The sequence below is a fragment of the Lithobates pipiens genome, unplaced genomic scaffold (assembly GCF_037356315.1).
Source record: "Lithobates pipiens isolate NorthernLeopardFrog02 unplaced genomic scaffold, aLitPip1_a1.2 Scaffold_23, whole genome shotgun sequence".
Lineage (NCBI taxonomy): Eukaryota > Metazoa > Chordata > Amphibia > Anura > Ranidae > Lithobates > Lithobates pipiens.
In genome coordinates, this window is record NW_027507785.1 from 274,811,520 (window position 1) to 274,825,467 (window position 13,948).

General features: G+C 45.0%; 1 protein-coding gene across 1 annotated transcript in view; it reads right to left on the reverse strand.

The window, feature by feature from the left end:
* LOC143928344 (tenascin-N-like) overlaps window positions 1-11,511 on the reverse strand; it is a 102,511-nt gene extending 91,000 nt beyond the window's left edge. Inside the window, exon 1 of the mRNA XM_077453205.1 lies at window positions 11,359-11,511. The gene's annotated coding sequence lies outside the window, so the exon portion shown is untranslated. The remainder of the gene's footprint in view (window positions 1-11,358) is intronic.
* Window positions 11,512-13,948: the final 2,437 nt, after the last annotated feature.

Genomic DNA, 13,948 nt, shown 5'->3' on the forward strand with positions numbered 1-13,948 from the left:
GAGTGCGGTACAGTCTGCTGTTCTGTAAGGACCGCTATCGGTCCACAATAGATAGGGTTGACGTGCACCACTGCTGACCGCTGCCCTATACTGCAGCAGTCCTTCAGCGGTATAGGGACTGACGTACAGTCTGCTAAACACTAATACACAACCTGCTTGGTCCACAAAAGTTCTTATAAGGACTGGTAACTTGGTATAGGGTGCTACGGTACATAGGCTTGAGTGCGGTACAGTCTGCTGTTCTGTAAGGACCGCTATCGGTCCACAATAGATAGGGTTGACGTGCACCACTGCTGACCGCTGCCCTATACTGCAGCAGTCCTTCAGCGGTATAGGGACTGACGTACAGTCTGCTAAACACTAATACACAACCTGCTTGGTCCACAAAAGTTCTTATAAGGACTGGTAACTTGGTATAGGGTGCTACGGTACATAGGCTTGAGTGCGGTACAGTCTGCTGTTCTGTAAGGACCGCTATCGGTCCACAATAGATAGGGTTGACGTGCACCACTGCTGACCGCTGCCCTATACTGCAGCAGTCCTTCAGCGGTATAGGGACTGACGTACAGTCTGCTAAACACTAATACACAACCTGCTTGGTCCACAAAAGTTCTTATAAGGACTGGTAACTTGGTATAGGGTGCTACGGTACATAGGCTTGAGTGCGGTACAGTCTGCTGTTCTGTAAGGACCGCTATCGGTCCACAATAGATAGGGTTGACGTGCACCACTGCTGACCGCTCACCTATACTGCAGCAGTCCTTCAGCGGTATAGGGACTAAGAGTTTTGTCACAGGGTCATTTAAAAAATGACATGCAGAGGAAGAGGCAGGCCCTTCCGCAGGGGTGGTAGGGGTAGGGCAGGAGCAACAGGCTTGAGCCAAAGTGGGAAGTTGCAGAAGGTGCGTTCAATTACTTTAAAGGATGCACCAGACTTGGTTGAGTGGCTCGCTCAGCCTTACTCTTCTGCACCCTCCTCATCCTCTCGATCTGCACCCTCTTCTTCACTCTCTGCTATGTGCACCCCCAAAGACACTACCACCAACAACACGACCACCACCACCACCACCACATACCTTCCGCTTGAGTCACTGGAATTATTTTCCGATCCATATCAAGAGGACATTTCTGATGCGCAGCCACTCTTGGTATTGGATCAGGAAGAGGAGGTAGCAACAAGCGCTACTCAGCAGTCTGACGCCAGTACCCAGATCAGCCCAAGGAGGAGGTTGGTCCCCGGTGTTGCTGCCTACTCTACTTATAGCGGTGGGGAAGGTGACGTTGATGATGACGTGTCTAGTGATGTCACGTGGGTGCCCACAAGAGAGGAAGAGGAGGGGAGTTCAGAGGGAGATATGGACCAGCAGATAGGGAGGAGAAGCAGCAATGACTTACATTGCACAGCAGGGACAAAGCAGACTGCAAATGTATCAGGAGCGAGTCATCGACCATGTACGGTCACATCTGGCGCTCCCAGGACACCGGCACATGGCTCCGCAGTGTGGGCTTTTTTTAACGTGTCCGCTGCTGACAATAGCGTTGCCATCTGCAATCTTTGCAGTCAACGCGTTAGTCGCGGTAAGCCCAATACTCACCTAGGGACGACCGCCTTAAGAAGGCACATGAGCAGCCATCACCGAGCCCAGTGGGAGCAACGGAACACACAAAGCCACACTGCAGGCTCTCACCGTCCAGCCTCGTCTTCTACTTCTCCTTCTCCTCTCTCCTCACAATTGTCCTCCACTCCACCTTCCATCACGCCAAGCTCACATTTTTCTGCAAAAAGGCAGGCTTCCGTGGGCCTAATGTTTGAGCGTAAAAAAATGATGACGCCGGATAACCCTCTTGCCCAACGGTTGGCGGCTGGCTTGTCAGAACTCATAGCCCGCCAACTACTGCCATATAAACTGGTGGACTCGGAGGCCTTTCGCAAATTTGTGGCCATTGGAACACCACAATGGAAGGTCCCAGGAAGGAAGTATTTCTCAGAGAAGGGCATCCCAGAGCTATATGGCCATGTTCAGCGGCAAGTGAATGTATCTCTGGCACACAGTGTCGGTGCCAAGATACATCTGACCACAGACACGTGGTCTAGCAAACACGGGCAGGGAAGGTATATCAGTTTTACTGCCCACTGGGTGAACCTTCTGACGGCCGTCAAGCATGTAACCCGTGGCACCCGTGTAGATTTGGTTTTACCGCCACGGATTGCATGCAGGCCTGACTCTTCTTCTCCTCCTCCTACTCCATCCTCCTCCCTCTCCTCCTCAGCTGCCTCCTCCTTTTCCGCTGCTAGCGTCTCTTCCACTGCACCGCCCAAGCTCCCCAGAACCTATTCCACATGCCAGGTGAGACGTTGCCATGCCGTGCTGCGTCTGTTGTGCCTGGAAGCAAAGAGCCACACTGGCCCGGCACTCCTTTCAGCTTTGCGTTCACAGGCAGATGAGTGGCTAACACCGCTCAATTTGACAGTTGGTAAAGTGGTGTGTGACAACGGTGCCAATCTGCTTAGCGCATTGAAACAGGGCAAAATCACGCACGTGCCGTGCATGGCACACGTCTTAAACTTGGTCGTGCAGCGATTCCTTGTCAAATACCCTGGGGTCCAGGACATCTTGCGGCAGGCAAGGAAAATCTCGGCCCATTTCAGAAGATCTTACACGGCCATGGCTCGCCTTGCTGACATTCAGCGGCGACACCATCTGCCGGTCAGACGTCTTATTTGCGATTGCCCGACGCGATGGAACTCAACCTTCTATATGCTTGATAGGCTGCTCCAGCAGAAACGTGCAGTTAACGTCTACCTGTATGAACTCTGCGAAAGAAACGGTTCTGGGGAGCTGGGTTTTTTTTCACCGCGCCAGTGGCTGCTCATGCGCGACACATGCAGACTTCTGCGGCCATTTGAGGAGATCACCAAACTGGTCAGTCGCAGCCATGGCGCCATCAGTGACATGGTACCTTATGCCTTCTTTCTGGAGCGTGCATTGCGTCGTGTCATTGATCAGGCTGTGGAGGAGCAGGAGCGGGAAGATGAGGAAGTCGCAATGCTGGATGAATTCCCAGGGGGGGCTACTCTATCTGAGACAAGTCAACAACAGGAGTCTGATGAGGAGTCAGAGGAGGATGGTGCCGGGGCGGATGAGCAGGAGCAAGAAGAGCATGCTTTAAACCTTTCTGGGATCCCTGTTGTGCGAGGATGGGGAGAGGAGAATGAAGAGGACGACATTATCCTGGATGATGAGCAGGAGCCAGGCCACCACACCGCTTCCACTTTAGTGCAAATGGGGGCCTTCATGCTCCAGTGTTTTAATAGGGACCCCCGTATAAAAAGCATGAGGGTCAAGGACCAGTACTGGGTGGCAACGTACTTAGACCCCCGGTACAAACACAAAATGGCGGAAATGTTACCGCCGTCGCAGAGGGCTGTCAGAATGCAGCACTTCCAGGCCTTGCTTCGAGAAATGCTGCATTCTGCTTTTGCGTGCGCTGGCAGAGGAGCAATTCCCACTCCCAGAGAAGGATTTGCGGGTACCAATCCAACAGCGCCTGCAAGAAGAGGCCGGTTTGAAGATGTGTTGGTGACTTCGGATATGAGGTCATTCTTTCAGCCGACCCATCGACAGGTGTCATCCGGATCCAGCATCAGGGAACGCCTAGACCGTCAGGTGTCCGACTACATTGGGTTAACGGCCGATGTGGACGCTCTGAGGAGTGATGAACCCCTAGACTACTGGGTGGGCAGGCTTGACCTCTGGCCAGAGCTTGCCCAATTTGCAATCGAACTGTTGGCTTGCCCCTCATCCAGTGTCCTGTCCGAAAGGACGTTCAGCGCAGCAGGGGGGATTGTGACCGATAAGCGTACTCGCCTAGCTCACCACAGTGTTAACTACCTCACATTTCTAAAAATGAATGAGGCATGGATCTCGGAGGAATTCAACACATGTGATCAGTAGACCATGTATATGTCTATAAACAATTTTTGGAATCAAGCACACAGACCTTCTTAATTCATTTGGCTCACTTCCCTGACCCAAAAAAGCACACCGTACTATATGCCCCTACCCTCCTCTTTGAAGAGGTTGAGCGGTGTCATATTTCTACTGGGGCTGCTTATTATGAGGGGTTCCCACCATCCCTGTGCTGTGCTGACTTCCTCCTGGGTGTTCTTATTATGAGGGGCTCCCACCATCCCTGTGCTGTGCTGACTTCCTCCTGGGGGTTCTTATTATGAGGGGATCACACCATCCCTGTGCTGTGCTGACTTCCTCCTGGGGCTGCTTACGGTGCTGCTGTCAGCGCTGTATGTCACGGAGCTGCTGTCAGCGCTGTATGTCACGGAGCTGCTGTCAGCGCTGTATGTCACGGAGCTGCTGTCAGCGCTGTATGTCACGGAGCTGCTGTCAGCGCTGTATGTCACGGAGCTGCTGTCAGCGCTGTATGTCACGGAGCTGCTGTCAGCGCTGTATGTCACGGAGCTGCTGTCAGCGCTGTATGTCACGGAGCTGCTGTCAGCGCTGTATGTCACGGAGCTGCTGTCAGCGCTGTATGTCACGGTGCTGCTGTCAGCGCTGTATGTCACGGAGCTGCTGTCAGCGCTGTATGTCACGGAGCTGCTGTCAGTGCTGTATGTCACGGAGCTGCTGTCAGCGCTGTATGTCACGGAGCTGCTGTCAGCGCTGTATGTCACGGAGCTGCTGTCAGCGCTGTATGTCACGGTGCTGCTGTCAGCGCTGTATGTCACGGAGCTGCTGTCAGCGCTGTATGTCACGGAGCTGCTGTCAGCGCTGTATGTCACGGAGCTGCTGTCAGCGCTGTATGTCACGGAGCTGCTGTCAGCGCTGTATGTCACGGAGCTGCTGTCAGCGCTGTATGTCACGGTGCTGATGTCAGTGCTCTGTATTACGGTGCTGCTGTCAGTGCTCTGTATCTCCTGCACCCTCTTGTTTGCCTACCCTGGTCCCTGACCTTCCCTCTCCTCCATTGCCTTCATTAGCTCCATAGTCCTGAATTGTCAGAACAATTTCCCAAATAAAAAAAAAATGCTTGTAGTTATCGATCCCAAATTCACCTCATACATGTATTATGCTATTGTCCAGGTGGTGGGACTACGTGCTACCCCCTAATAATTACCCCGTGGCCGCAAATTCGACCTAAAGGTTTGCGAAATTCGCCTCCCATTGAAGTCAATGGAGCCCGCGGCGAACGGTCGTTTTCGCGAACGTTTGTGTCCGTTCGCGTTTCGCGTTCGCGAAACGTCCCGTCGGAAGTTCGTCCATCACTACTCAGGAATACCGTCAGGGGGGTTAAATAAACAAAAATCATACCCACTAGTGCATTTGGCAGGCAATACCGCCACCAATCACAGCAAAATCAAGTTAATAGGGCTGGAGTGCAACCTCCTTGGTTCTGGTGCAGTGGTTCAGCCTTTTAAGTACTTGTGAACTGCTCTCTGAAAAGCAACCTCTAGTGGCAAGGGCTACTGAACATCTGAACGAGCCCTAACTGACATTTTTGCTGTACAGTGTAGTATAACAAAGTGGAACTAAAGGCAAAAGTTTAGGATAGAGTAAGGTGAGGGGGTTTTGACCTCTGTCTGTTTCTCCTTTGCTTTCAGTGTCCTAATGGGGATATTTAATTTACTTCCTGTCCCTTAGACAAAATTAGAAGTTAGAGAAACCCTTGCCAAAATAAAGGAATTCCTGGCTATCACCAGAACTAGCGTCACCATTGAAAGATTTCCCCTCTATTCCTGTTCTGGTGGCAGATCAAAATTTGGGATTTTCCTTTACTTTTGATAACAGTAAACAGAACAAATAGAGGAGTAAATGTCCCTAACTAAGACACAGAAAGCAAAAAAAGGTGTTCTAATCCCTCTTAAAGTGTTTGTTAACACAAAAAAAAATATTCTGGTCCCTTAAAGAAAATTAAACAACACAGTGCTTGTGCTGTCTAATCTGCCCCTCTCTAAACTGTAAATAAAACCTCCATGAACCCTCCACTTCCTGTATCCCCTCTTTGTGCTGACCACGAAAATCAGGGCTGCTGAGCCCTGACCACCGTGGTCAGAGTGCGTCCCTCCATCATACGCAGCCCCGCTCTTCTCTAATCTCTCCTCCTCATTCCTTCCCTGTCACCTCCGTCTCCACCCCCCCCCCCCCCCCAGGTCACTGGCAGCCCCTCTGATATATTAAGGCAGAGCACACTGTATATATTTTTTCTAAAAATGAGCATTGTAAATAGCTATTTAGAGCTGTCTTCAGGCCAGTCATGTGACTCGCAGCCACTGTATAGCTCCGAGACAAGGCATCTGCAGGAGGGGCTGAGCGGCCACATAGTCTCCCCAGCTGACGTCAGAGGGAGATCACAGCCCCTCCTGCAGAAGCCACCAATCGGAGCTGAAAAGCATCTGCGGGTAACGTGACCGGCCTGAAGACAGCTCTAAAAAGCTATTTACAACGCTCATTTTTGAAAAAATATATATACCGTGTGCTTTGTCTTAATATATTGGAGGGGCTGCCAGTGACTAGTAAGTGTGCATTAACAAACACTTTAATATGAAAAAAAATATGTTTTTACTTTAGTTATAATATAATATAAAGGAAGCTGGAAATTCAAAATCAAAAACCTATTTGTTAATAGTTGTCCCTCATTCCCGAATAAAAAATCAAAAACCTTATTAGCCAGACTACCAGGTGAAAATAAAGAGAAAAAAAGCCCCAAAAAGTTTTTGGGGTTTACATATCTTTATGTATACTGTTAATCTCTTAATATGAGAAATGCTCAGAATCAAACATACATGCCTACTCTTTTGTCATTCCCACAGGCTTATCTGACAGGTTTATGCTTTATGCATAGGTAACTCTAGTGGAAGTCCTAGCATTTCCTCTGTGACTAGTAAGGATAGGCTCAGGCGTGTTTGCAACCGTGCGTGCAGAGCCCGCCAGGAAGTCGGCACTGCACAGTACTTATCACATTAGCGCTGTGCAGTGCTGTCTTGCGGTCATTGCACATGCAGTTGCGAACACGCCTGAGCCCATCCTTAGTGACTAGTCTAAATCTATGCACTGCAGCTTGGTGTTTTTTCCATTTACGTTTATACATGTGCCAACGTACGTAACATTGCCTTTGCCTATCCATTTCCTATGGACACTTCATGAGTATTATGCCACGTACACACGATCGGAATTCTCGTCGGAAAAAGCTCTGATGGTTTTCCCGACGGAATTCCGACAAAATTTGGCTCAAGCTGTCTTGCCTACACACGGTCACATCAAATTCCGATCGTTTATAACGCAGTGACGAACAACACGTACGACGGGACTAGAAAAAGGAAGTTCAATAGCCAGTAGCCAATAGCTTCTGTCTCGTAGTTGAATCTGAGCATGCGTGATTTTTGGCGTGTCGGAATTGCATACACACGATCAGAATTACCGATAGAAAGTTTTTCTGTCTGGAAAATTGAGAACATGCTCTCGATTTTTGGCTGGCAGAAATTCGGACAGCTAAATTCCGATGGAGCATGCACACGGTCGCATTTTCCGATGAAAAGCTCTCATCGGTCTCTCACGCGGCATAACGTGCTAGAAAAGCACTTAACGCACTTAAAGCACTTCTGAGTGACACACTGCATGAGTATCCACAAGCATACCTCCCAACTTTTTTAATTGGGAATGAGGGACAACTATTAACAAAAGTATGCAGGCATAGGACCCACATCATGCTGCCACACCCCGTTAAAGGAGAATTATACAAAAAAATTAAAAATGTAAACCCACAAGTGCTTTTTTACCACTACTATTCCTTTATATTGGCTTTTGAAAATTACAAATGCAGCAATTTAGAAATTGGATGAAAGGTTTAGACTGGGAAACACTTTTTGAAAGATAAAAAGTGCATTTTATAAACAACTATATATATATATATCAGACCAAAATGAGCAACAAATGAGGAGGAAAGAGGGACATTGGGGGTTATTTATTAAAGGAAAATCCACTTTGCACTGAAAGTGCACTTGGAAGTAAAGTAGCTGTAGATCCGAGGGGGACATGCAAGGAAAATAAAAAACAGCATTTTAGCTTGCACATGATTGGATGATAAAATCAGCAGAGCTTCAACTTATTTCAGATCAACCCCTTAGATTTAGAGTGACTTTACTTCCAAGTGCCCTTTCAGTGTAAAGTGGAGTTTCCTTTAGTAAATAATCCCCATTGGTCCAAATCAGGGACAATTCCTCAAAATCAGGGACAATTGGGAGCTATGTCCACATGTACGAGTTATGGCGTGTTGAAAAGTCAGGCTTGGCTGGTCTGACATAGATTGGGGAGTTAGTAGATAAGGATGGGATGCCGCAGAAAATGTATGCAGAACGCGTTAACCAAAGTGCATTAATCCCCGTTAACACCTGTGCAAGTAGTTGGGCAGCAACCATATACGACAAGAGAAATCTCTCATTATTGTCTATGGAGCCTGTTCCCACCTATGCAACATGCTTCTGTACAAACTTGGGATAAAGTGCAGGTGCTTCTTAATGTGTGTTTTGGCACTCTTAGACATCATTGGGAATGCATGTGATATGCACAAAAAATGCATAAGAAAAGTATCAGAAAAGCAAGAAAAATGCATGAGAAAGGTATAAAAAAAAAAGCAAAAAAATGCATGAAAAGTGTGAACCCGGCCTTAGGGCTTGTTTATAGTAGGTGCATTAGAACTGTGCTGGCAGGTAGCCTTGCCCAGGACAGTTCCAATGCAAAGACAAGGCAAATGCCTTGTTTCTACTAGGACAGTTTCATGTTGTAGTTGTGTTACAGCATATGTCCCAACATTTTGAGATGGGAATGAGGGACACCTACTAACAAATGTATGTAGGCATAGGACTTGCCCCCTGCCATACCCGCTTAAAGGAGAATTAACCAAAAAAAAAGGTTAATTAAATCCAGAAGGACTTTTTTTTACCACTACTATTCCTTTATATTGGCTTTTAAAATGTACAAATGCAGCAATTTAGAAATCAGATGAAAGGTTTAGCACTGGGAAACACTTTTTGAAAGATAAAAAGTGCATTTTATATACAACTATATAGATCAGACCAAAATGAGGGACAAATGAGGTGGACTAAGGGACAGAGGGACATTGTTCCAAATCATGGACAGTTAGGAGCTATGTTACAGTCATTTTTTTCAGTGCAGCTAGTGTGATGCAATCCCCTGCATCACACCACACTACAGCTGATGGAGCTGAATGAAATGTTACTTTATGGCACTTCATTAGGCAGAAAAAAAGTATTGTACAGATTTGTGCACCATGGAAAAACCATTGTTCTAAATGTTTCTCCCTCAGTTTTTATAATGAATGACCCAGAAAATAAATATAGGCCTTATTCACACTGATGTACCAATCTGTACACCTGTGTGAATAGGCCATATTTACCCACAGGATGCTCTGGTGTTCTCTGCAAACCTGTGCAAACAGCCTGCTCAAATCAATGACAGGCGGCCACCTACATGAACCTACACAGATCTCCTCTACGTGCACCCCAGAGTGTACATCCATGTGGTGGTCGGATGCACGAATCAGAACGCAGACAATAAAGGTGCCCTACATGTGACAAACACTGCATAGTAGCTCTTGCAGTTCTTTGAGCTTTGCCCCTTGTGTGTTTTGCCACACTTGTAGTGTGTTTTTCATATGAAAATTTTACATCTGCTTACTGTGTTTGGGGTGCCATTTATGAATTACATCTCAAGCTCAGTGCATTTTTTTTTTTGTGCATGATTTTGTGCACGCTTATGAAATGCTATGGTGTAAATGCAGCCTCATAGTCTTTCTACCTAGTCTTTATCATTCCCAGATCCTAGGGAAATCATGGCACTTCTAGTTCTACAACATCTAGTAAGGTAAAGGCAATCTAAAGGCACCCAAATACCATTATTTGAGAGTCAGTTGGCTGGACCTTTAACAGGATTAATCATAAATAAATAACAGAATTCCTCTATTAAGTTGTCTGAAGGATCTGGATGTCTAGTGCCCAAGCCAAACTCCTACGGGAGATGGTGGGATCCATCATGTGAGCACATATATACTGGTAGATCCCATCCATCCTCATACCTCCCAACTTTTTGAGATAGGAATGAAGGACACCATCAGCAAAAGTAGACAGGCATAGGACACATACCCTTGCCACGCCCCCTTAAAGGAGAATTGTACAAAAACAAGATTGGTTAAACCCACAAGTGCTTTTTTTTTTTACCACTACTATTCCTTTATATTGGCTTTTGGAATTAAAAAATGTAGCCATTTAGAAATCAGATGAAAGGTTTAGCACTGGAAAACACTTTTTGATAGATAAAAAGTGCATTTTATATACATCTATATAGATCAGAGCAAAATGAGGAATAAATGAGGAGCAATGAGGGACAGAGGGACATTGTTCCAAATCAGGGACAGTCCCTTGAAATCAGGGGCAGTTGGGAGCTATGCATTCTTGTACACAACCACATTTACAATTTCAACTTCCCACTATCAGATAAAATGTATATAAGAGAGCCAGAGAACTATCTCTATAGAGGACAAGAACACAATATGTATTTTTGTAACAAAAGAAAGAAAAAAAAAAAATATATATATATATATATATATATATATATATATATATTTATATATATAATATATATATATATATATATATATATATATATATATATATATATATATATATATATATTATAATTTATATTATATACCCTAAGTATGAACACCTACATACACTGAAGGCATAGAGGCTTGCTTGCATCTTGATGGCATTCTGCTATCATGCAAATACAATTGGCACATAAACTGACATCCCTACATCCTAGTATAACACAGTAATGCATTGGGACAATACAAAAAGACTAATGGAAAAACACACTATAAATTGATCATGTAAAGGAATCAAATCAAGCCATACACTTAAACTGTCAAACATCAAACTATATAATAAAACTTTTCATTTCTCAAAGGACAGGTTTAGTAAAGTTAACTTTTTTTCCCAATACATTTTATTGGAACAAGCACATCTCATAACACAAATTAAGTTGTCACTATGAAATGAAAAAATAGCATTTAACAATGCAAAGTGATATTACACATAAATAGACTTCAGTGCATTAATTATTTAACTGTCTGTAAAATACATCATCAAATAATAGTACAGGTAATATATATTTAAACTAGACTCACAGGCTGCAAAATAATTTGTTACATTTCCTATACTGCTTTGATGTTTGAAATAGATTGCTAGCTCACATCTTCAATTCATTCTGCCTGCACAGCCTGTGCTGGCACTGCAATGGGTACCAGAGATCAGTGAACACCTACCTATCCCAGTCGGATGACTTGGACTCTGCTGGCTCCTAGCTCTATGAGATGTTTAAGAGTTCTCCAAACCTAGCAGAGAGGACCAATCGCCAAAGCAGGGGTGGTGCTCTCTTCCCAGAGTTTAAGTGTCTGAGACCCCTGTAATCCCCTTATCCTTTGCCCATCCCCTTTCTGCATTTAATTCTTCTCTTAAGACTTTTGTAAATCACATCTGCCTGTTGAAAGACTTCCCTCGTTCCATCTCTCAGCAGCCCACAAAATCTCCAGGAAAGCACCCTCACCAAATGCTGTCCTGTAATTCACTGTCTGATGTAGAGAACTGTAAAATATGATACATTAGGCCTGCCATAGCCAGGGGGGCCCTTGTTATGTAATTTGTAACAATGGAAGTTACTTTTTTTTTACTAGCTTGGCATTATTATATTTGTTATCTTTATTATTATCAAACAGGATTTATGTTGCGCCAACAGTTTGCATGGCTCTTTACAAATTGAAGAGAGACGGTATAGTTACAATTCAAGACAAGAGGGGTCAGGAAGCCATTGTGAATATACACTATATTACCAAAAGTATTGGGACACCTGCCTTTACACACACACAAACTTTATTGGCATCCCAGGCTAATGCTCTGTACACACGGTTGGACTTTCGATCGGACTGTGTTGTCCGAAATTCCAATCGTGTGTGGGCTCCATCTGGAATTTTCCGTCGTAATTTCTGACACACAAAGTTCAAGATCTGGATTTAAAATTTTCCGACAACAAAATCTGATCATTTAAATTCTGATTGTGTGTAGACAATTCCGATGCACAAAGTGCCACGCATGCTCAGAATAAATTATGAGATGAAAGCTATTGGCTACTGGCCTCTTTATAGTCCCGTCGTACGTGTTCTACGCCACCTCGTTCTGAACGATCAGATTTTCCAACAACTTTGTGCGACTGTGTGTATGCAAGACAAGTTTGGGCCAAAATCCATCTGAAAAAAATCAGATGGATTTTGTAGAAGGCATGTCCGACCGTGTGTACAGGGCATTAGTCCAAAGGGTTCAATATTGAGTTGGCCCACCCTTTGCAGCTATAACAGCTTCATCTCTTCTGGGAAGGCTGTCCACAATGTTTAGGAGTGTCTAAGGGAATGTTTGACCATTCTTCCATAAACACATTTGTGAAGTCAGGCACTGATGTTGGACGGGAAGGCCTGGCTCGCAATCTCCACTAGGGATGAGCCAGATGTTCGATTCGAATGTAAGTTCGACTCGAACATTGGGCATTCGCCTGTTCGCCGAACAGCGAACATTATGAGGTGTTCGCGGCAAACTCAAAAAGCCACGGAACACCATTAAAGTCTATAGGACATTAACATGAAAAACCAAAAGTGCTAATTTTAAAGTCTTATATGCAATTTGTTGTCATAAAAAGTGTTTGGGGACCCGCGTCCTGCCCCAATGGACATGTATCAATGCAAAAAAAAGTTTTAAAAACTTCAATTTTTTCGGGAGCAGTGATTTTAATGATGCTTAAAGTGAAACAATAAAAATGAAATATTCCTTTAAATATCGTTCCTGGGGGTGTCCTTAGTATGCCTGTAAAGTGGCGCAGTGTCCCCGTGTTTAGAACAATACCACAGCAAAATGACATTTCTAAAGGAAAAAAGTAATTTAAAACTTATTGCAGCTGTAATGAATTGTCGGGTCTCAGCAATATAGATAAAACTTATTGAAAAAACAGCATGCCCCCCCCCCCAGTCCATTACCATGCCCTTTGAGTCTGGTATGAATATTAAGGGAAGTCCTGAACAAAAAAACATTTTTAAATTGCGTGGGGATCCCCCCAAATCCCATACCGGATATTAAGGGGAACCCTGCACCAATATTTTCTTTAAAAAATGGCATAGGAGTCCCCCTAAAATCCATACCAGACCTTCAGTTGATGAGGACAAGGGACTCATCCCCACAACCCTTGCCCGGTGGTTGTGAGGGCCTGCGAACGGGGGGCTTATCGGAATCTGGAAGCCCCCTTTAACAAGGGGACCCCAGATCCCAGGCCCCCCCATGTGAATTGTACATTGTGCCCCTGCCATTTCACAAAAAAAGTGTAAAAAATAGTAAAGACACTTTGGGACAATTCCTTTATTTTTTAAAAATGTCCCGTGATTAAAATACACCTCACGCCACCCGACGAGCCCAAAAATAATTTAAAAAAGACCGCAACAGCTCCGTCTCCTTGGGACGCTTCTTCTCGATGACAGCTGTTATATAGCTGAGGGTGGGGCCACTCGGTGATGTAAATGGGTCATCTTCCTTCCTCTGACATCACGTTTGACAGCTTGAGTCCTGCTCAGCTTTCCTTTAGAAATTAAAATTATATTTGTGGCTTCCGTTCATGAATTAGGCCTCTATGCACACTGGACATACAAAAATGCTGCTTATGCAGGAATTTGGCATTTTTTCTTTCAGCCTATAGAAGCAACGCTATGTTAGCCTATGTGTCCATGCGCATTTAGGCTTTTCAAGCCATATTTGTGAAGGAGCATTTTACAGGCGGAAAAAAAAAATCACAAGTTAATTTATTTATTTTTTTCAAAATTG